Source organism: Macrobrachium rosenbergii, chromosome 9 (assembly GCF_040412425.1).
Source record: "Macrobrachium rosenbergii isolate ZJJX-2024 chromosome 9, ASM4041242v1, whole genome shotgun sequence".
Lineage (NCBI taxonomy): Eukaryota > Metazoa > Arthropoda > Malacostraca > Decapoda > Palaemonidae > Macrobrachium > Macrobrachium rosenbergii.
This window is the reverse complement of record NC_089749.1, coordinates 27,058,124-27,080,337: the sequence shown is the minus strand read 5'-3', so window position 1 is coordinate 27,080,337 and position 22,214 is coordinate 27,058,124.

Sequence of the window (22,214 nt, the reverse complement as noted above, 5' to 3'; positions counted from 1 at the left end):
CTAAAACATGATTCGTCCTCTCTGTCTGTCTCTCATTTCCTAAGAATTTAATCTGAAATCTTTTGTAGTGTTTTTATTCTACAATCTCTCTCTCTCTCTCTCTCTCCTCTTTTGCTTTGTATATCCACACATACATACATATATATATATATATATATATATATATATATATATATATATATATATATATATATATACATACATATATACACATATATATTGCATGTATGTATTGCATGTATGTATTTATGTATGCATGCGCATGTTTTAGACTGTATACTTACAACTATTTTAATCTTAATATCGATATGTCCGTCTGTCTGTTCGTCGGACTGCATGTGTCTCTCTGTCTGTCTGTCTGCCTGTCTCTCAGTCTCCGACCAAGTGCAAGTGAGCGTGACTGTCAAGAGTGGGTGCCTTTATATTTGCTTGCAATTGTATCTCTGCGTCCAAATGCAGAAATGTTGCTGAGACATATAATAGTCAGCTACTGAGCCATCATTATATTATGCTTCATGAGGTCACAGTTATTACATTAAAAAATTCCAGCTGTCAGAAATGAGCTTAAGCTACAATGGGCTATCACCGGTAAACAAAAGATCGATAATATGATGTGTATTTTTGTTTCCATCATTCCAATGGCAATAAGTAAACTCCTTTTTTTTACATTTCGCCTAGAAAGTTCTTTAAATACAAAAATATATTTTTAAATTCAAAATTTACAATCAAAATTCACAATCTTACCTTGAAGAAAAATTTCTATTACTTGAAAAACACTAACTTAATTCATTCTTGAATTAAATTATTAAACAAAAATAAATCACAAAAAATGTTAATTTACCAAGAAACACTAAGATGTGAAATAAATCTAAGTAATCAAAAGTTAATCACAACAACTGATAAAATGTGAAATTAAATTAGGTAAGCAAAAGTTAAACCACTAAGAAAGACTTAAAAATGCAAGAACGTACAGAAATACACAAAACTGAAATGTGTAAAAAATGAAATAAATTCACCGAAAAATCTTACTTAATTGACTGGTCTAATAATCACAAATTAATTTAAACAACACTCACTAAATTCCAACTCGCTTGGAATAACATGTTTTCGTTTCAAAAATAAGCTTTTAGCCAAGGTTAAATTTATAAGATTCACTTGACCTTACACAAGCTTGTGAAAGTTTTCACAAGATTACCCCAAATGCAGCTGCTTGAAATTCACTGAACACACTTTTCTGATAGGCGCCGTTATCGATATATACACTTATAAATCTAAATGTAAGATCTCACAAAATCAAAATGGAGTGACTGACAATTAATTACTTTACGTTATCTGAGAGAGAGAGAGAGAGAGAGAGAGAGAGAGAGAGAGAGAGAGAGAGAGAGAGAGAGAGAGAGAGTGAACTTCTCTTTATAAATCTAAACTGCATGGTGTCCAGTCTCTTTATGAAAAAGGATTTCTGTATCCAGTTACAAGCAAGTCCTCATAAATCATTCTAGCAAAGCATAATGACATCATGTAAAACATTTTGGGACCAAGACCCTCAGAATACTCTAAAACGTTTTGGTAACGGGGCACAGAAAGCACGTGGTTCATCTTAACATGAATTTTGACTACATGACTTTTAACAGATAACTGTAAACGCCCCGCATCACGATAAAAAATAAAAAGAAATCATATGATCGACATGTTTAATATACAGACGAGGAGTGTGAGCCTTCCCTAATCTCGACTGTCAACGCGACTTAATTGCTTGACTCACAACAAAAGCGATCATGTTGACAACTCCAGAAACACATGTTCTGGATGACAAAATCTTCTAAATGATTTTAAATTACGCTGTTAAATTATCTAAATCATTAATATTTGTGAGATCTGACAGTACAAAGACTTTTTATTTTTACACATCTATTACTATTGCACAGAATAAATGATAACTAGAATACTAAACATAACATCCTGTAAAGATACACATTTTTAAAGACTGTATTATGAGAATTATATATATATATATATATATATATATATATATATATATATATATATATATATATATATATATATATATATATATATAATATATAATATATATATATATATATATATATATATATTATATATATATATATATATATATATATATATATATATATATATATATATATATATATATATATATATATATATATATATATATATATATATATATATATATATATATATATATATACAGGTGTCCATAAAGTCTCTACAATTTAAAAATATATATTACAAAAAGCAAATGAACAGGCAAATATGTGGAAATTATTACAAGATAAGGAGTAGATATTGACGCTTTTTTGCCTCGTTTAATACACCTCTATATGGGCACCATTAGTTGCTCGAAGCACATCAAGATGGTACTCGATTTCTTGCCATGTTTGCTGTAGCATAGCCTCATCAGTGGTGGCAGTAGCATTAGTGATCTTTTGCTTGAGATTCTTGATGTTCCATATCTTTGTTCGATACACGATATCTTTCACATAACCCTATAGAAAGAAGTCCAGGGAAGTGATATCTGTTGAACGAAGTGGCCAGGGAACTGGGCCATCCCTTCCAGTCCACTGGTCTAGAAATGTTTGAATTAGGAATCCTCGAACATGCAGTCCCCAATGTGGTGGTACACCATCTTGCTGGAAAATGATGGTTGGTTGAAGGTCATCTAGTTGTGGTGCCACGTATTCGGCCAAAAGGTCAAGGTAAACATCTGCAGTAATTGATCTTTCGTTGAAGATAAATGGATCAATGATTCGATTGCACATGAAACTACACCACACATTCACCTTTGGACTATCTCAGTGAAGTTCTCTAGTCATAAGGGGGATGTTCTGATCCCCAGATTTTCACATTATGTGTGTTCAGTTTTCCAGAAACATGACTAAATATCACTAAAACAAACTCGGTTGAGGAACGTTTCACCCTCAGAAATTTGTTCCAGCATGTTGCAAAGTCTTTTAGTCTTGGTTTATAATTTGGCTTGATTACCTGTATGAGTTGCACTTTGTAAGCATGCAATTGCAAGTTCTTGTGTAGACTTTGTGTACCCCTGAACGTGGTAGCTATAAGTGTCTGGCAGCAGTATGGATGGACTTTGTGGGGGAATGATCAAAGGCTTGTCTTATGTGATCGATGTTTTCCTCAGATGTTCTTGGTTGTCCACTCCTCCCTTTATCCAACACTGTCCCAATCTCCATAAATTTCTTGTGCCATACACAAATTGACTGATGTGATGGTGGATCTCTTCCATACTTAGTTCTGTAGTTTCACTGAGTCTGCATATACGATTTTGTTTCAGTAAACCATGACACACACTGAGCCTTTTCTTGAGGTGTAGCCATTTTTTAGGAGTTCATTTAACAGTACCTCTTTCATCAGCAGGGTACCTAAAATACATAAATGCAATGTGATTAAAAACTTTGATAACTGCTGAGTACATAAAATAAATCTGATTAACATACCTCACCGATGGCTTTTGTAATATATTTTTTAAATTGTAAAGAGACTTTATGGACACCCCGTATATCATTAATATAAACCGACGAAGTGACAACGATGAGGAAAGTTATAACAAGTTAGGGAAGAAATTCAGTATTTTCTTACTTAAATCCCAGCCCTCGATACTGGAGTTATTTTGCTTTGTTCTCAAGTCTCCTGCGTATGCCACCAAAATCAATTGCAAATAAACTATTGCCGAGATATTTAAAGCCTTATGCTATGACATTCACGATCGTGGGGCTGGAACTAAACACGGCATTCATTCGAGTGGTCCTGGTAAGGATGAAGCATGTATCACAAAACTGCTGAGGGAGGGACTTTAATCTGAATGAGAAGGTGGCATGATATGGGCTTAAAAAAGGGCAGTTTGTAGACCCCTGAAAGAGTGGAAGATATAGGACAGAGTGGTATGAAGGAAAGACATAAATCAAGCCCTCCCTCACCCTTCCTTTTATTGTCGTTGAAAGATGTGACAGTGTGGAGAATACTGAAATGTACAGATGACGGTCCATTGGTGATTTTATCTGGTAATAAAAAGTCGGGGCATCCAAGTAATGCAGAAGAGTTTGGCCTACACCGATAAATATGTTAGAGGGAGTTTCGGAGAAAATTGAATGGCAGAAACTGAGCAAATAAGATTCATCAACTACACTTTTACATAGATTGATGTCACCTGCTCCTGGTGCAAAAGAAGTCAATTCGACGAATATAGGAAAAAATGTCTGTAAGCAAACCCTTTCCGGCCTCCTTTTTTGTCGACAATACAGCGACATGGGTGTTGCTTTGAAACTTGTCCCTTACCATGGTTTAGTTGATATTACCGCTGCTCTAAAGAGCAAGAGCCAGTGCCAGCACGTGGCTGGCTTAATCTAATAACAAGAACAATCCCAGTTGTGCTGCCAATTTCACAAGTCTTAGTGCAGGTAAATGGTAACAGAAAACGCAAAATTTGCTATGTTTTACATATGTCTCGTAACATACTACGACACGGGAATTGTAAACCTCGCTTTCAGTACAATGGGGTCTAAAGAAAATTGAAACGAGGTTACTTTGCTCTCCTGTCGAAATTTTACATATAAAAGGGCTTACTTTGGCAAAATTTAATTTCTGCTTCAGTATTGCCAGTAAAAAACCTCCTATTTACAACTGCGGTATCTAAAAATATGTAGTATTTAGATGTCAAATACACACAAATTTATCACTGTTATAAACATTAAATGTCTCACCTCTGAAGTACTGAAGAGCGTCTCTTGCCTCCTGGTGCCTGGCCTTCATGATTAAGAACTGGGGAGACTCCTTATTAAAAAACATACAGATGAAACACAGCATTGCAGGGGTGGCAGAAATAGCTGCCAGGCCTCGCCATCTGAAAATGACAGATCCCAGTCCAAAGACAAATATGTTGCCTACAGTAATCATCATTGGAAAGCAGGCACCTAAAAAGAAAGAAGTAAATCCAAATTAGTAGGCCGTAGTCTCAGGACAACTGTCAGACAGAGACATCACTGAGGCTGGTTAACAGGCTAAAAAATTATGTCACAGAATAAGGGAAATTTATCAACACATGGAGCTTCATATTCTAACTGGACTGCTTTCCAAGAAAGTGTCAAGAATACTTGCCAAGTGATCCCCTGATAGTAGGCGATCCACTTTCACCAAAGTAAGCCAGTCCAAGTACAGTCACTGCCCCGATCCCTATATCGTTAAGGATTCGCCCAAACATCAAGAGAGGGAAACTCATTCCTAAAGCTGCATAATGACAAGAGCGTTAGTGATAATAATAATACTTAGCCAAACCCAAGAAAATGTCAAAATTTACTACTGTGAATTTTCTGTCATACACATCGATGGTTAAAAATGATATTCTGAGCTTATAAAACATAACGTATGCGTTGCTGTTCTTATTACTCCAAAACACACACACATATATATATAAAACACACGTCTATATATATATATATATATATATATATATATATATATATATATATATATATATATATGTGTGTGTGTGTGTGTGTGTGTGTGTGTGTGTGTGTGTGCGTGTGCGTTTGTGTGTGCGTGTGCGTGTTCGTGTGTGTGTGTGTGTTTGTGTGTGTGTGAAATTACCAAGTTTTCAATGAATATTCTTATGATCGTATTGGATATAACCCATCAAAACGAAATATAACAGGCATGAATATACTGATAGCCGCCTAATCTTATTTTCATCGTTTATCAGATAGCAGGCAATAAAAGCAATATCACGCTTAAGTAAGTTATCATATATTTACCAAAGTAATTTCGTCCAAGACTGCTGAGATGTTTGTAAATTTACCCAGAATTATTTGGTAATTATACCGTGTCTAGTGGTACAGTCCCTGCATCGTGGTCTGTATTTATAGCCAATACAATTTTAAGAAATTTCTTTACCTATGGGAAGCCATCCAATTATGCTCACTACCGCTGCCCCAAGGAACGTGACTCTCCTGTCCCATCTGCTCATGCAGAAGCCACAAAGCAAAGCTCCAAGGGCTGCAGCCAGAGTAAGGCAAGAGCCAAAGATGTTCAACTCCACGGCATCTAGTTGCAGTTTGCCATCTGCCTCACTAATTGAATTCTTGAGCCTAGGACCAGCTGGTGAAGTGTAACCAAAAGATGCTCCAGTTGAAGCTCCTGCCAGCGCAGCTGCAAACGCGAAACATGAATTGTCATACATTTTAATTTTGACTACCGTGGCTTAAGACAGTTGTAAAAGTGGCTCTGAGATACTGAGCTTGAAAATCGAAGCTTAGGTCAATTTTATCATGAAAACTATAGGTAATTCATTATTAGGTGCTAGTAAGGGGTTAATCTTTTGATGATCTGTTTTGTAAAACACCACGCAATAGTATATAACTTAAGCTTAAAGCTGACAAAGGAACATCTCGTTAACTTTCATAGTCTTTCAAAGCATTTTTTGGATAAATATAGATCATTCTTATACATTTATGCATAGGTATAAACAAAAAACATGCTGGGTGACATTAATGCAAATTGTGAGAACTTGGAGTGATTGAAAATGCAGGGTTTTATGTTAATTTGTTCTGAATGGGGTTGAAATGTTCAGAATGTGAAGTTTCAAAATATTATTCGTATGATTACTGAGGAAAGAGAAAGTGGCGAGGAAGATTGGGTTTGGAAGATTGCATTGAGGAATGGCGGGAGATATATCTGATCATTATCTGGTTGAAGTGAAAATGAAACTAGCATGTAGTTTTAGTTAAAGAGGGAGAGCTCAGAATTCATCCATATACACATTCAAGACAAGTTACTTTAGTAAGTAAAACCTAAGATTGATATGAATGGAATTATATTAGTAGAAAAATTATTAAGGTTACAAACTCTAAAGTGGAAGAAGTGTATGAAGGGTATACAAACTTCAAAGATCAGGGTCACTGAGCTAGTAAAGAATGCTAGCATATACAGGTGCCAAAGAAACAGTGAAATAGGTGCATGGGGTTATAGGGAAACAAGAAGTCACATAGAGTAAAAAAGGTAATTGCTTTAAAGGCAGCTGCATAGAAAAAAACCAGGTCAATTAGTTTTGATACAGATAAGAAAATATCTATGATTCTCATTTTGTACCAGTAGACATACAAGCCATAAGTTGCATTCCAATATCAAGAATAACTGATCCAAACGCAACGCACTTGTCATGGAACATTATGCTAATTCAGACATCCACAGAAGTAAAAAAGCCCCTTCATCTGAGGGAATACTATGAAATTCCGGGAGTATGGAAGTTGCTGAATGAATCATTATTTATCGAATATCATTAGTTAAGTGAGGCATCTATATTGATAACTGTAAATAATAAGCACATGATGAAGTAATGAATATTACTTACTCGAGAATGTAGCAAATATCTGTGTTCCTTTGGATGGCTTCTGGTCCCTTTCAATAAGGATGTAAAGTCCCTGCTCAACACGTTCTCTGTAATGAACATCCCGTTTTCTGCGGTGCCTTCACATTCGACCTGGGGTCAGTGCTCCCACCTTCCCGTGAGGACCGCAGACGTCCTCTGGACCCGACTGCCTCCCTGACAACCGCCAACGGGTCCCCCATCCTCTCCTGTGGCACCAAGCTCCTGTTGATCTCCATCCTTAGCCGGAGGTACAGGTGGAAATTCATCGTCGCGGACATTAGGACCCCACTCCTGGGGGCGGACTTCCTCGCCCACTTCGGACTGGCAGTCGACGTTGGGCGCAAACGCCAGCTGGACACCAACTCCTGCCAGTCCCTGCCCTTGTCACCGGTCCCCAGGGAGCCCACCGTCTCCTTCATCGCGCCCTACCAGTATGGTTCCATCCTGAAGGAATTCACAGAAGTCTTCAAACCTGAGCTTCGCCAGGCATCCGGGGCCCCTGCCAAACATGGGATTTATCATCACATCAAAACAAAGGGGCCCCCGACGCACACGAAGTTCCGATGGCTTCCCCCACAGCGCCTTCAGGAGGCCAAGAAGGCCTTTGCTGAGATGGAAAGGATGGGCATATGCAGAAAGGCTCACAGCCCATGGGCCTCCCCACTTCACATGGTGCAGAAAGCAGACGGCACCTGCAGGCCCTGCGGCAACTACAGGTGGCTCAATCTCGCTGCAGAACCCAACCACTACCCTCTACCAAACATGCAGGACCTAATGGCCTCTTTCCACGGGGCCAAAATATTCTCAAGGTTAGATCTCTTAAAAGCATATTTTCAGGTACCAGTAGCGCCAGGAGACATCCCCAAAACCGCCATCGTCATGCCCTTTGGGTCCTATGTCTTTGCCTTCTCCACCTTCCGCCTGAGGAACGCAGGCACGACCTTCCAGAGGTTGATGGACAGCATCGTGGGGGACCTGGACTTCTGCGTCTGCTACGTCGACGATATCCTAATCTTTTCCAGATTCCAGGAGGAACACCTGCGATACATCTGGAAGGTCCTGCAGCGCCTGCAGGAGAGTGGCCTTGTTGTCAGGTTTGACATATGCACCTCCGGCGTCGAGAAGGTGGAGTTTCTGGGCCACAAGATATCCCCGGAGGGCGTCCGCCCAACGTCGTCGAAGATCGAAGCCGTCGAGAAGTTCCCCACCCCTACCTCCATCAGGGACATACAAGAATTCCTCGGGATGGTCAACTGCTACAGAAGATTCATCCCGGGGATTGCTCACACCATGGCCCCCCTAACAGAGGTCCTGAAGGGACTTTAAGAGGTGCTAAATAATAAGCAGGAGGACAGGTACTGCTACTTTATTCAGAACGCAAGCCGCTTATAAAGCACCGTGTGGACGTCACACAGAGGATTACAATAGAATTTCGGTGACCTGAGGTCAATTACTCTCGGCAATAATTACAGTGGATAAATACAGGTAATGTAAGAAGTGAGTTGACAAGAATTGACATAACAACATTCTAACACTTGCAAAAGAAGCAGATACAAATGAATTAGTAATAGATACATATTTATACAGGAAAAATATGGCTGATTTTGCTTGACCCGATCCTATAGGAGTGGTATTGAAGAAAATGGGTGGTTCATCATAGAAAACTCGCTCAGCGGGGACTTTACAAATACTCCCCCCCCCCCGGCTCCGCAAAGTCAGCTGGGGGGTGCGGTGTGAGCGGGAGTTGCTGGCTGTGGTGTTGGCTGGTTGCTTTTGGGGGCGGCCACGCAACCACCTTTTGGGGTGGCTCGGCTGTGGAGGCGACAGTTCTTGAGGAGGGCGTTGCATGGTACAGTCTGCTGTTTCCTCCAAAAGGGCAGGCTTGAGACGGTCGACCGACACCCAGTCGACCTTTCCGTGCAGGGCGAGGTGTAATGCTTTGGTGTTCCTCTCAAGCACGCAGAAGGGCCCCCTGTGGGGCCTGGTTAGTAGTGGGTGGACGGCGTCGTCCCTGACGAAGATGTCGGTGGTGGAGGACAGGCCGGGAGGCGTGAAGGTTGTTGACCTGTTGGTATATGTCCGCTGGCAGGGGGCAAACATCCCGATTATTTCGCGGAGCCTCTGAACTGACGGGTTGTGACAATCTCCCGTGATGAGTTCGCCTGGGACCACGAGGGGCTCCCCGTATATTTTCTCTGCTGCGGACGGGTAGCTGTTGGCTCTGGGGGCAGTTCTCAGTCCGAGGAGGAGCCAAGGCAGCTGGTACTTCCAATCCTCGGCGGTGCAGCTGGCCATGAGGGACGCCTTCAGGGACCTGTGGAATCTCTCCACCAATCCGTTGGCCGCGGGGTTGTAGGCAGTGGTGGCGTGGTGAGATGTCTCCAGCAGGCGTGCCAGGGTGGACCACAGCTCGGACAGGAAGGCCAGGCCACTGTCGGTGGTTATGTGGTCCAGGACATCGAACCGGCTTCCTGCATGGGCGTTGCTTCAGGCCACCTGGTTGAGCGGTCGATGATCGTCAGGAGGTATCTGTCCCTGCCTGATGGGTGAAGAGGGCCTACGATGTCTACGTGTATGTGTCCAAACCGCCTCCCTGGCTGGCGAAACTCGCCAACCCCTGTCTCGGTGTGACTCCCTATCTTGCTGGTTTGGCATCGGATGCACTGTCTCGCCCAGGCCGTTGCGTCCTTCTGCATCCCATGCCAGATGAACTTCTCTGCGAGCAGCTTGGCTGTCATCCTGCCAGAGGGGTGGGACAGCCCGTGGATGACATCGAACACCAGATGGCGGCGGGAGGCGGGCACCAGCAGGCGAGGCTGGCCGGTGCTTACGTTGCACAGCAGTTTTGGTCCCCCAGGGGCGAGGGTCACGTCCTTCCACTTTAGGGACATGATGGCGGTGCGGTAGGCTGGAGTCTATGGGTCGGCGGTCTGCTCCCGGGCGGATCCTCGTAGTTGATCCCGAGCTGCACTGCACTGAGCTCGATTCTGGAGAGGGCGTCTGCTACAGGGGTTTTCCTGCTGGGGAGGTACTTGATTGAGCAGGTGAACTCTGCGATGGCCGCGAGATGCTGCTGCTGCCTGGAAGACCATGTGTCCCCCTGCTTTGTGAAGGCGTGGACCAGTGGCCGGTGGTCTGTCCAGATTGTGAAGGGCCTACCCTCCAGGAGGAACTTGAAGTTACGTACCACCCGATACACTGCACAGAGTTCCCTGTCGAAGGTGCTGTAGCGGGCCTCCGCAGGGCTGAACTTTTTGCTGAAGAAGGCAATGGGCTGGGGGGGCACCGGCGACGATCTGCTCCAGGACGACCCCACAGGTGACGTTGCTGGCATCCATCGTCAACTGGCGGGGGGCGTTGGGGCCCTGGTGGGCCAAGGCGGTTGCCTCGGCGAGGGCGGCCTTCATCAGGGAGAAAGCCTGTTGCTGGTCAGGTCCCCACATTAAGAACTTCGGTTGGCCCTTCAGGATCTCCGTCAGGGGGGCCATGGTGTGTGCGACCCCGGGGATGACCCTCCTGTAGTAGTTGACCATCCCGAGGAATTCCTGTACGGCCTTGACGGAGGTAGGGGTGGGGAACCTGGTGACAGCTGCAACCTTTGATGCGAGTGGACGGACGCCTTCCGGGGATATCTCGTTCCCCAGGAAGTCAGCTTTTTCGACGCCGAAGGTGCATTTGTCGAACCTGACGACAAGGCCGTTCTCCTGCAGGTGCTGCAGGACCATCTGGATGTGTCACAGGTGCTCTTTGGGGGATCTGGAAAAAATTAGAATATCATCCACGTAGCAGATGCAGAAGTTCAGGTCCCCCAGGATGCTGTCCATCAGCCTCTGAAAGGTTGCCCCCGCATTCCTCAGGCCGAAGGTGAAGGCGAAGAAGTAGGACCCAAAGGGCGTGATGATGGCGGTTTTGGGGATATCCTCTGGAGCAACTGGTACCTGGAAGTAAGATTTCAAAAGGTCTAGTTTAGAGAATATTTTGGCCCCTTGAAAGGAGGCCGTGAGATCTTGCATGTTTTGTAGAGGGTAGTGATCAGGTTCAGTTACGAGGTTGAACCGCCTGTAGTCGCCGCAAGGTCTCCAGGAGCCATCTGGTTTCTGCACCATGTGGAGGGGAGAGGCCCACGGGCTGGAGGCCTTCTTGCATCTGCCCATCCGCTCCATCTCGGCGAAAACTTCCTTGTCCTCCTGAAGGCTCTGAGGGGGAAGCCTCCGGAACTTTGAGTGTCGGGGGGGGGAGGCCTTCGTCTTAATGTGGTGGTAGATTCCATGCTTTGCTGGGGTCCCGGGTACCTGGCGCAGTTCGGGCTTGAAAACGTCGGGGAACTCCTTCAGCAGCTGGTTGTACTGGTGTGGGGCGACGGAGAAGATGGTAGGCACGCTGGGTCCCGGTGCCAGGGGGAGGGACTGCCAGGAGTCGGTGTCTAGGAGACGCTTGCGACCGATGTCAACTGCCATTCCAAAGTGAGCGAGGAAATCCGCGCCCAGGAGTGGGGTCCTTACGTCCGTGACGATGAAGTTCCACGTATATCTCCGGCCAAGGATGGAGATCGACAGGAGCCTGGTGCCATAGGAGAGGATGGGGGACCTGTTGGCAGCTGTCAGGAAGGCAGCCGGGTCAGGTGGGCGTTTGCGGTCCTCCCTGATCAAACAGCCCCGGTGTCGACCAACATCATCCTTTCAGAGACGGTGTCGCGGACGTAGAAACCTAATGGTTTTGGGTTCCTGGGTTCCTCTGCTGCCATGGTGGCCTGTTCTGTTGGCCGCTGCCTCCCCAGTTTTTTGGATGGGCGAAAGAGCAGGGGGGTTGGCAGTTCTGGGCGTCCTTGCCATACCGCTGGTGGTAGTAGCAAGGCCCCGGTGGGTTTTTCTTGTGGTGGTACGGTGGCCACCTTCTGGTGATGGCGCTTATCTCCTCCTCTGCGTTATCCTCCAGCTGGAGGGAACTGATGGGGTGTGCGGGTGTGGATACCCGCTTTGCTGCCCTTGCGCAGTCTATCAGCTGCTGCGCCGTCTTGATCAGGTCCTCGAGCGGCATGGTGTAAGGGTCGAGGATCTGGGTTCGGACCTCCGGGAGGAGCTGACGGAGGAGGATCTCCCCTGATAGGCTAATCTCTGACTGCCTACCGCTGCTGTCTGTCTCGGGAAGGGTGAGGAGTCCTGGATCACACCCCAAGTCTCCAGGATGTTCTGGTCGTGCCGCAGGTTGTTGACGAGGTCAAGGGCACGGGCGGCCCTCTTGGAGACCGGCAGGGAGCAGATCTCGACGAGAGAGGATTTTAGATGCTGGTAGGTGACATGGACGTGCGGCAGACACCCACGGGACGAGCTTTCTGTAGACCCCCTCCGGTAGGGCGTTGATCACACCGTCGGCTTGCAGCACCTCATCAGTGAGTCCCACCAGTCTGAACTGTCCCTCAACCCTGTAGAGCCATGATGATGGGTTGCTGTGCGTGAAGGGCGGCAGCTTTATGGCGAGGGCGGATTTAGTCTGTTCCACCGGGATGGGCAGCGCGTGGGGCGCAGGTAGCGGTGTGGAGGAGCGCGTGATTCTTGGCGCGGGTGGGACATGCGCAAGGGAGATATCTGAGTCCGCAAAGTTCGCGGTTAACTGTATGTGGGAATGAATGTCCGCGTCCATACTCACTATCGCCCTCTTAATTGGAGTGGGATACTCGCGTCAATACGCACTTGGGAGTGCACTGTGTGGGTCTGCTATTGACGCTGGGATTTGCCGACGAGAGTCAGCATGCCCAAACGCTGGTTACAGCGCCGTTTTTAGTCTGTTAGGGGCGTGGGATAGTTCATAGAGCCAAGACTAGGTCGCCGTATGAGTCCACTATAGACTCCGGGAACCACTCCGGGGTTACCACTTTAAGAGGTGGTACATAATGAGCAGGAGGACAGGTACTGCTACTTTATTCAGAACGCAGGCCGCTTATAAAGCGCTGTGCGGACGTCACACAGAGGAATACAGTAGAATTTCGGTGACATGAGGCCAATTACTCTCGGCAATAATTACAGTGGATAAATACAATTAATGTAAGAAGTGACATAACAAGATTCTAACACATGTGCAAAAGAAGCAGATACAAATGAATTAGTAACAGATACATATTTATACAGGAAAAATATGGCTGATTCTGCTTGACCCGATCCTATAGGAGCGGTATTGAAGAAAACGGGTGGTTAATCATAGAAAACTCGCTCAGCAGGGACTTTACAGGCCGTCCAAAGACCTTAGTGTGGGGACCCGACCAGCAGAAGGCTTTCCTCCTGACGAAGGCCTCCCTCGCCAAAGCAACATCTTTGGCCCACCAGGACCCCAGCGCTCCCCTCCAGCTTACAATGGACACCAGCAATGTTGCCTGCGGAGTAGTTCTGGAACAGGAATCAGAGGGACCCCTGAGCCCATTGCCTTCTTCAGTAGGAGGCCAAACCCTGCCGAGTCCTGCAGGATAAGTCAGAGAGAACTTTCGTCGACATCTCAGCCTCTTGTCTCTCTCTCTCTCTCTCTCTTTCCTTTCCCACTGAATCGTGAAAAGGTTTTCAGAGGTGTTCTCGTTCCAGGCGTCGTGGCTGAATGATTGTCCTACCAAACTGAAAGTAGATTCAGTAGTTTATCATTGCCAGGGGAAGGGAACAAGCAGAAGGAGAAGCGAGAGGAAGGGGGAAGAGGAGAAAATCAAGGGAAGGGGAGAATTAAGGTAGAAGGGAATTGGATGGAAGAAGGGGAAAGACCCAACCGTGGAATAAATGGCAAAGGGGTAAATTGAAGGAAGTTATTTCAGGGGTACCGGGATTATAGAGAAACAATAGAGCTGAATGATTCAGTTAATAATAATGATAATAAATAGAGATCTAGAGAGAGACACTCTATTTCTGTCCTGAGTCAATTGCGTATAACAGAATAGATTTCAACTTCCTCCCCCTCCCCCTTCCCCTCCCCCATAATCGCCTTCATGATTGAAAGATTGAGGGTGAATAGAGATTGAGCGACTGAGGCAAAGAAAAGTGTGGGAGTTGAGGTATCAGAGAAATGCATGATTGAGTGATAAGCTGCAACTCACTGATAAATAGAAGGGAATAGAGTAGACGAGGGAGATAGAAGAAAGCTAAGGAACACTCTGAAACGGGAAAAGGTGCAGATGTTGTGCCATCAGCGACAACAGGTATAAAGCGAATAGGTGAAGAGATATCGATAACTTACTTCAATTTTTTTTTTTTTTTGTAAGTTCTGGTCATATTACATTTTCCTAATTTCATTTTCTTTTTAGTGTTAGTTTTATTTAATTTTATCTTTAAATATAAGACATTTCTATTTGCCTTTGCTTAAAAAAATATAGTTGATTATTAAATACATCTCTGTCTCTCCTGTTAACATGCACAACCACACACTTAAGCACATGCACTTATGTAAACCCACACACACACATTCACATTCTCGCCTATAAACTCTTTAAAGTTTAGGTGAATAAGGTTCTGCTCGTGTTGCCTCTGCAATGTATAATTTCCGGCCGTATTTGAATCTTTATTGGATTTTCAGATTTTTCTGTTCAATTTTAACTCTTGCTTAGCTTTTTTTATTTCAAGACTTTTTTTAAACAAGGATTCCATTTTGTTGTTATTTGTTTGAGTGGTTTGAAAGACATATTCATACTATATCTGAATACAAAACATACAGCAGTTGCAAGGAAAATGGCCATATGGGGAAGGGGGTTTCTGTTGAGAGAGAGAGAGAGATTGGAAAGTTACTCTCCTTGCTAGAGAGAGAGAGAGAGAGAGAGAGAGAGAGAGAGAGAGAGAGAGAGAGAGAGAGAAAGAGAGAGAGAGAGAGAGGTCACACCTTGCTAGGAGAGAGAGAGAGAGAGAGAGAGAGAGAGAGAGAGAGAGAGAGAGAGAGAGAGAGAGGGAGCGAGAGAGAGAGAGAGAGAGAGAGATTTGCTGTTGGGTTCAGTTTCGCCTTGAATACAAAAGTTCTAATTCCTCAGAAACCTCAGCCATTTTTGCTACTGATTTTTCTACAACTCAAATACGACTGAGGATTCTTTTTCTTATTGAAGTCTTTGGATTACAGGAGAAACAACTTGTAAATCGGCATTCTCAAGGTTTGCTATTAAGTGGGGAAACAGTTGTTTACATAAACAATATTCCATACTACAGGTGTTGAAACATATATATATATATATATATATATATATATATATATATATATATATATATATATATATATATATATATATATATGTATGATATATATATATATAATCATGAAGCTACAAATGTATATTAATATCGAAATTCACGCTACCTCGGTATATCTCCGTTGGAGAATTGTCGCGAAGGAATTTATATAAGCGATAAATGAATTGGAATCGTCGGGACACGAACCCGTGACGAAAACCTATTCAGCGACTCCAGTGGACGTTTAACCATTGAGCCATCAAGAGAGTATAAGTCTTTTGCCGAGATGTCGTACTGCTTTTACCCGTCGTGGCGGAAATGTACTAGCCTCGGCAATGACCCACCTCGCCATGACTGTTCATTGATACGTTTGGAACACGCAGCTCTTATGAAATTTTTATCACACCATGATTTATATACAATCATGAAGCTACAAATAATAAGCAATAATATCGAAATTCACGCTACCTCGGTATATCTCCGTTGGAGAATTGTCGCGAAGGAATTTATATAAGTGATAAATGAATTGGAATCGTCGGGACACGAACCCGTGACGAAAACCTATTCAGCGACTCCAGTGGACGTTTAACCATTGAGCCATCAAAGAAGGTATAAGTCTTTTGCCGAGATGTCGTACTGCTTTTACATGTCGTGAGCGGGGAAATGTACTAGCCTCGGCAATGACCCACCTCCGCCATGACAGTTCATTGGTACGTTTGGAACACGCGGCTCTTATTATGAAATTTTTATCACACCATGGTTTATATACAATCATGAAGCTACAAATGTCGCTTAATATCGAAATTCACGCTACCTCGGTATATCTCCGTTGGAGAATTGTCGCTGAAGGGAATTTATATAAGTGATAAATGAATTGGAATCGTCGGGACACGAACCCGTGATTATATGAAAACCTATTCAGCGACTCAGTGGACGTTTAACCATTGAGCCATCAAAGAGAGGTATAAGTCTTTTGCCGAGATGTCGTACTGCTTTTACCCGTCGTGAGCGAATAAATGTACTAGCCTCGGCAATGACCCACCTCCGCCATGACTGTTCATTGGTACGTTTGGAACACGCAGCTCTTATTATGAAATTTTTATCACACCATGATTTATATACAATCATGAAGCTACAAATGTCGCTTAATATCGAAATTCACGCTACCTCGGTATATCTCCGTTGGAGAATTGTCGCCGAAGGGGAATTTATATAAGTGATAAATGAATTGGAATCGTCGGGACAATTCTCCAACGGAGATATACTGAGGTAGCGTGAATTTCGATATTAAGCGACATTTGTAGCTTCATGATTGTATATAAATCACGGTGTGATAAAAATTTCATAATAAGAGCTGCGTGTTCCAAACGTATTAATGAACTGTCATGGCAGAGGTGGGTCATTGCCGAGGCTAGTACATTTCCCCGCTCACGACGGGTAAAAAGCAGTACGACATCTCGGCAAAAGACTTATACCTCTTTGATGGCTCAATGGTTAAACGTCCACTGGAGTCGCTGAATAGGTTTTCGTCATGGGTTCGTGTCCCGACGATTCCAATTCATTTATCACTTATATAAATTCCCTTCGGCGACAATTCTCCAACGGAGATATACCGAGGTAGCATGAATTTCGATATTGCTTACATTTGTAGCTTCATGATTGTATATAAATCACGGTGTGATAAAAATTTCATAATAAGAGCTGCGTGTTCCAAACGCACCAATGAACTGTCATGGCAGAGGTGGGTCATTGCCGAGGCTAGTACATTTCCGCTCACGACGGGTAAAAGCAGTACGACATCTCGCAAAAGACTTATACCTCTCTGATGGCTCAATGGTTAAACGTCCACTGGAGTCGCTGAATAGGTTTTCGCCACGGGCTCGTGTCCCTACGATTCCAATTCATTTATCACTTATATAAATTCCCTTCGGCGACAATTCTCCAACGGAGATATGAGATATACCGAGGTAGCGTGAATTTCGATATTGCGATTATTTGTAGCTTCATGATTGTATATAAATCATGGTGTGATAAAAATTTCATAATAAGAGCTGCGTGTTCCAAACGTACCAATGAACTGTCATGGCGGAGGTGGGTCATTGCCGAGGCTAGTACATTTCCCGCTCACGACGGGTAAAAGCAGTACGACATCTCGGCAAAAGACTTATACCTCTCTTGATGGCTCAATGGTTAAACGTCCACTGGAGTCGCTGAATAGGTTTTCGCCACGGTTCGTGTCCCGACGATTCCAATTCATTTATCACTTATATAAATTCCTTCGCGCGGCAATTCTCCAACGGAGATATACCAAGGTAGCGTGAATTTCGATATTGCGACATTTGTAGCTTCATGATTGTATATAAATCACGGTGTGATAAAAATTTCATAATAAGAGCTGCGTGTTCCAAACGTACCAATGAACTGTCATGGCGGAGGTGGGTCATTGCCGAGGCTAGTACATTTCCCCGCTCACGACGGGTAAAAGCAGTACGACATCTCGGCAAAAGACTTATACCTCTCTTGATGGCTCAATGGTTAAACGTCCACTGGAGTCGCTGAATAGGTTTTCGTCACGGGTTCGTGTCCTGACGATTCCAATTCATTTATCACTTATATAAATTCCCCTTCGGCGACAATTCTCCAACGGAGATATACCGAGGTAGCGTGAATTTCGATATTAAGCGGCATTTATAGCTTCATGATTGTATATAAATCACGGTGTGATAAAAATTTCGTATATATATATATATATATATATATATATATATATATATATATATATATATATATATATATATCAGCCTGACTGAGACCGGGAAAAGACGTTGTCTATATAGGAGCGTCTTCAGTTCAAACCTTAACGTCCGTTGGAGAACGGGATAGGTAGGTTAGGCCTTTCACCCTATAGGAAAATTTCCCTATCAGCCTTAAGAATAGGTGGTCCTAAGGTCCCTTTTTCCTTCCTACCTGTCTCTTGGCGAATGTTTTTAACAAGAACGTGGACACCTGGGGTGACTGTTTTTGACCTAGGCCGGTCAGGGAACTTGAGAGAGAAACTAGCCGCCGTCTCGGGCAGACGTCTGGAAGGTGGCCCTGTCCCCGCCTTTGTCTATTATATTTTAGCGAATGGTGGAGCAAGAAACACTACACAACTTCATCACGTCCGTTGTAATGCGCGCCAACGCTTCGTCCTTCAGGTAGAGTCTGTGTGCTGTTCGAAACTTCGTCCATTCTTTTAACCTCTTTTCTGTATTTCCAACTCTTTCTTTGTTTCATTCTCCGGCCACCATTGAAGGTAATCGCTTGCATGAAGTCTAGATTAAGCCAAATTATTATATTGTTAGCTTCAACCCCGTTATTCCAGTAAAATACCTAGGATTTAGGGTAAGCAAACTCAGGTTAAGTCTCGATGCTTTTTATGCCTAGCGTCCGAATGTTTGGAAGAACCGTTGCGTTTAAAATCAAATTCATCTCAAATATTCTTTGTTAATGTTAATAACCCTTAACTGGCGACCTTTGGCTAATTAACGACTGTCTTTGAGGTTAACTTTTGGCTTCAAGTGGCAGGTTACGTGTAATCTTGGTTTGCAGGGCCGAAAAAATTACGTAAATTGAATAATACATGATCAGCCAAGACCCTCACACGTAACATTGGCGACCTTGCGTAGAATCTAAAGTACATTTTAGAGAAAGAATCTGGAGAAAAGGAAATTAAAATTATATTAATTCCAAAGATAAAAGTCAGATATTGAACTCCATTTCATTCTTCCAAACAAGGAACGAGGCATAATAATAAGCAGTAAAGAGAATAGTTATAATAACAAGTGTAGCGAGAATTAGCGTAGGTAGGCAAGGGTGCGTCGAGAGCAGAGCAATCACAATTTGTGTCGTTTAAGGAAGGGCATTTTACCGTGTTCGGATCGTGAGTCAAGTCGTTCAAGTAACGAATTCAAAGGCCGAATCGCGGAGCCCGTTTCATGTACACAAAGTAATTTAGAAATCGCGTCGGCAACTCCGATCGTTATTGTTTGCATATAGCGGGAATCATTCAAAACCGTGTCAGTGAAGTAGCAAACGAACTGAAATAGTAATTTTACAATAAAGGTACCGTTCAACAACGTAAATTTACGCAGGCAGGCTAGCATTTCTCTTTTCATTCTTTTGTTTAATGTCCGGTTGAGGCATACGATAACAAAAGACACAAAGTTGTTTGGTAATTTAGTTTTCCATCCGTAACGTAAAACGCTATGCATGATTGGTATATTTGAAGTAAATCTGGATACCTGCATTTGTTTCGTGCGTTGTCTTGAATTTGGTGCTAAAAAGAAAATACCCGCCATTTTGGATTCCTCCGCCGTGTTCGCGCGGTTGTTTTGAAATTGTTCAAACTGTTTGTGAGAGAACCGCCATTTGATGTTGTCGCGCCACCCAAGGTTTTGAAATTTATGCCTAACGGGACCTGGCCGCCATCTTAAGACCTTGTTATTGTCATTCTCTGTTGTGACCACCCTGCTCCCAGCCCTTTTGGAACTACTTTCTCGGCGTAGTAGAAGTCATACCTCCTAATATCTTAGCTAGACAGACTTCGGTAGACAAAAAACCAAAAGACAATTTAGGCAGGAAAAGATAGGCCTTAGTTAGGAGTAATACCATAACAAGTTCCTATACAAATACCTGCTATGAAAATCATATAAAGAGAATTTAAAATTTTACGATAAACTTTTGTGACGTCGGCTCCCAGGAAAATTAAGATAATAAAGCCATCCCTAAGGAAGCCAAGACGACGCATCTATCTGATTTTATTAAGATCCATGCCATTGTGCATTTATAAGATCTTTGCTTTACATGTTCTCAAGCAGCAAGAAATTAGCTGATTGAAAATCTCTTCTCTCTCTCGTCATTCAAGTAAGCATTCCTAACCTAAGTGTACGTGACCCTCTTCAAAGAAAGAACGGCCGACACTAGGCTAATTAATTCGAATACAATAAACCAAATAAAAGAAACACCTCTGTCCCACAATAGATGAGGACAAGTTAAGAGTAATTACAATACAGTGATAAACTGTCGGTCACGAGTGAGGCCTGCTATCCAGACCGAAGCAAACAGTAGTTTTCACCCTCTGAAAGAAGAAGGGGCCAGCACTGGGTTGGGTACTGGGACCAGCCACTCACGAGGATCTTTAAAGAAAAAAAAATCCAAATTCACATTATTCCACAGTGCCAATCATTTGCAGCACTGTCATCACTTGAATAGCTTACTTCTCTCTCTCTCTCTCTCTCTTTTACCTTCCCTTTCTCTCTCATTCGATTGTTGCACTCTGCAGGGGGTGTAGAGTGCCTTTCCTCCCATATAGCCTAGTTGGACTCCAGTAGAGGGTCCCTAGGAACACATTGGCACCATAAGTGCCACCAACCAAGCATATAGGAAAATAAACGAAAACAAAAGGGAACACAGAAGAGAAAGTTCTTCTGGGACCTAACCTGCACCAGTGCCTAGGGATACTGAGTGCCACCAGTGTGACCTGTACACGGCACACCCAAACTACAGTGCCACCTTTTGAAAGGGTGCCACGTCATTATTGAAGAGACACTTCCTCGCTGCCCAAGTACGCCCAGTCGACCCGGTTAGACGTCCTTCCCCACCAGAACCATGGCAGCAGAGCATTATAAAACTTTCCTGGGGCTGGGGACGGCGGCAGGTCTCACCGGCTCGGAACTTACCACCTGGGTTAAGGAGCAAGTGGACGACTTGGCCAAGCGGGAGAAGGAAGAAAGACTCGAGCAGAGGAAGTATGAAGCCGAGCAGAGGATGTATGAAGCCGAGCAAAGGCAATTAGAAGAGGAAAGAGAAGAAAGAAGAAGACGGCATGAGTTAGCCTGCAAGGAAAGTGAGCTAGCCTGCAAGGAGAAAGAGCTCGAGCTGGAGAGAGCGAAAATGGAGAATGCAGAAGCTATGGCTAGCCATCAAGCCTCCAGTCCTACACCTGCTGCATCAAACGCTCCAATTTCGAGCATCAATTCCCTAGTCCCCAAGTGGACTGAGGACGAGCCAGAAGCATGGCTGGAGGAGATCGAGGCTCTTTTCGATAACTACAGCACCACGGAGACGGAGAGAGCCTTAATACTAGCCAAGCATATGGAGGGAAAAGCTGGGCAGCGCTTCGCTCACTGGAGAAGTGCCAGAGAGGCAACATGGCGGAAGTTCGTAGAGTCATTACCAAGGCCTACGAGATAACTCCAGAAAAATGGAGACAACGGTTCCGAGGTCTTGCCAAGGAAGTCGGCTGGTCTTGGACGGAATGGGCATGTCACAAAACCCAGTCCGGTACGCGCTGGTTCGACTCCTTGGCCTGCACGACGTTTGAGGATCTTTTCAATCGGACCATGCTCGAAGACCTTTTCCAATGTGTGCCAGGGCCCCTTGCTGTATATCTTAACGATAAACAGCCCTCCACACTTATGGAAGCTTGTCGCATGGCTGATTCGTGGGAAACTTTCAATCAGTCGCATAGCACCTCTCAGAAGCGAATCATCCCTCCGGCCTACCTCTCGAACTCCACTCGCCCGAAGAATGGACTGCCTAGCAAGACCCTGTGCAACTATTGCAAGAAA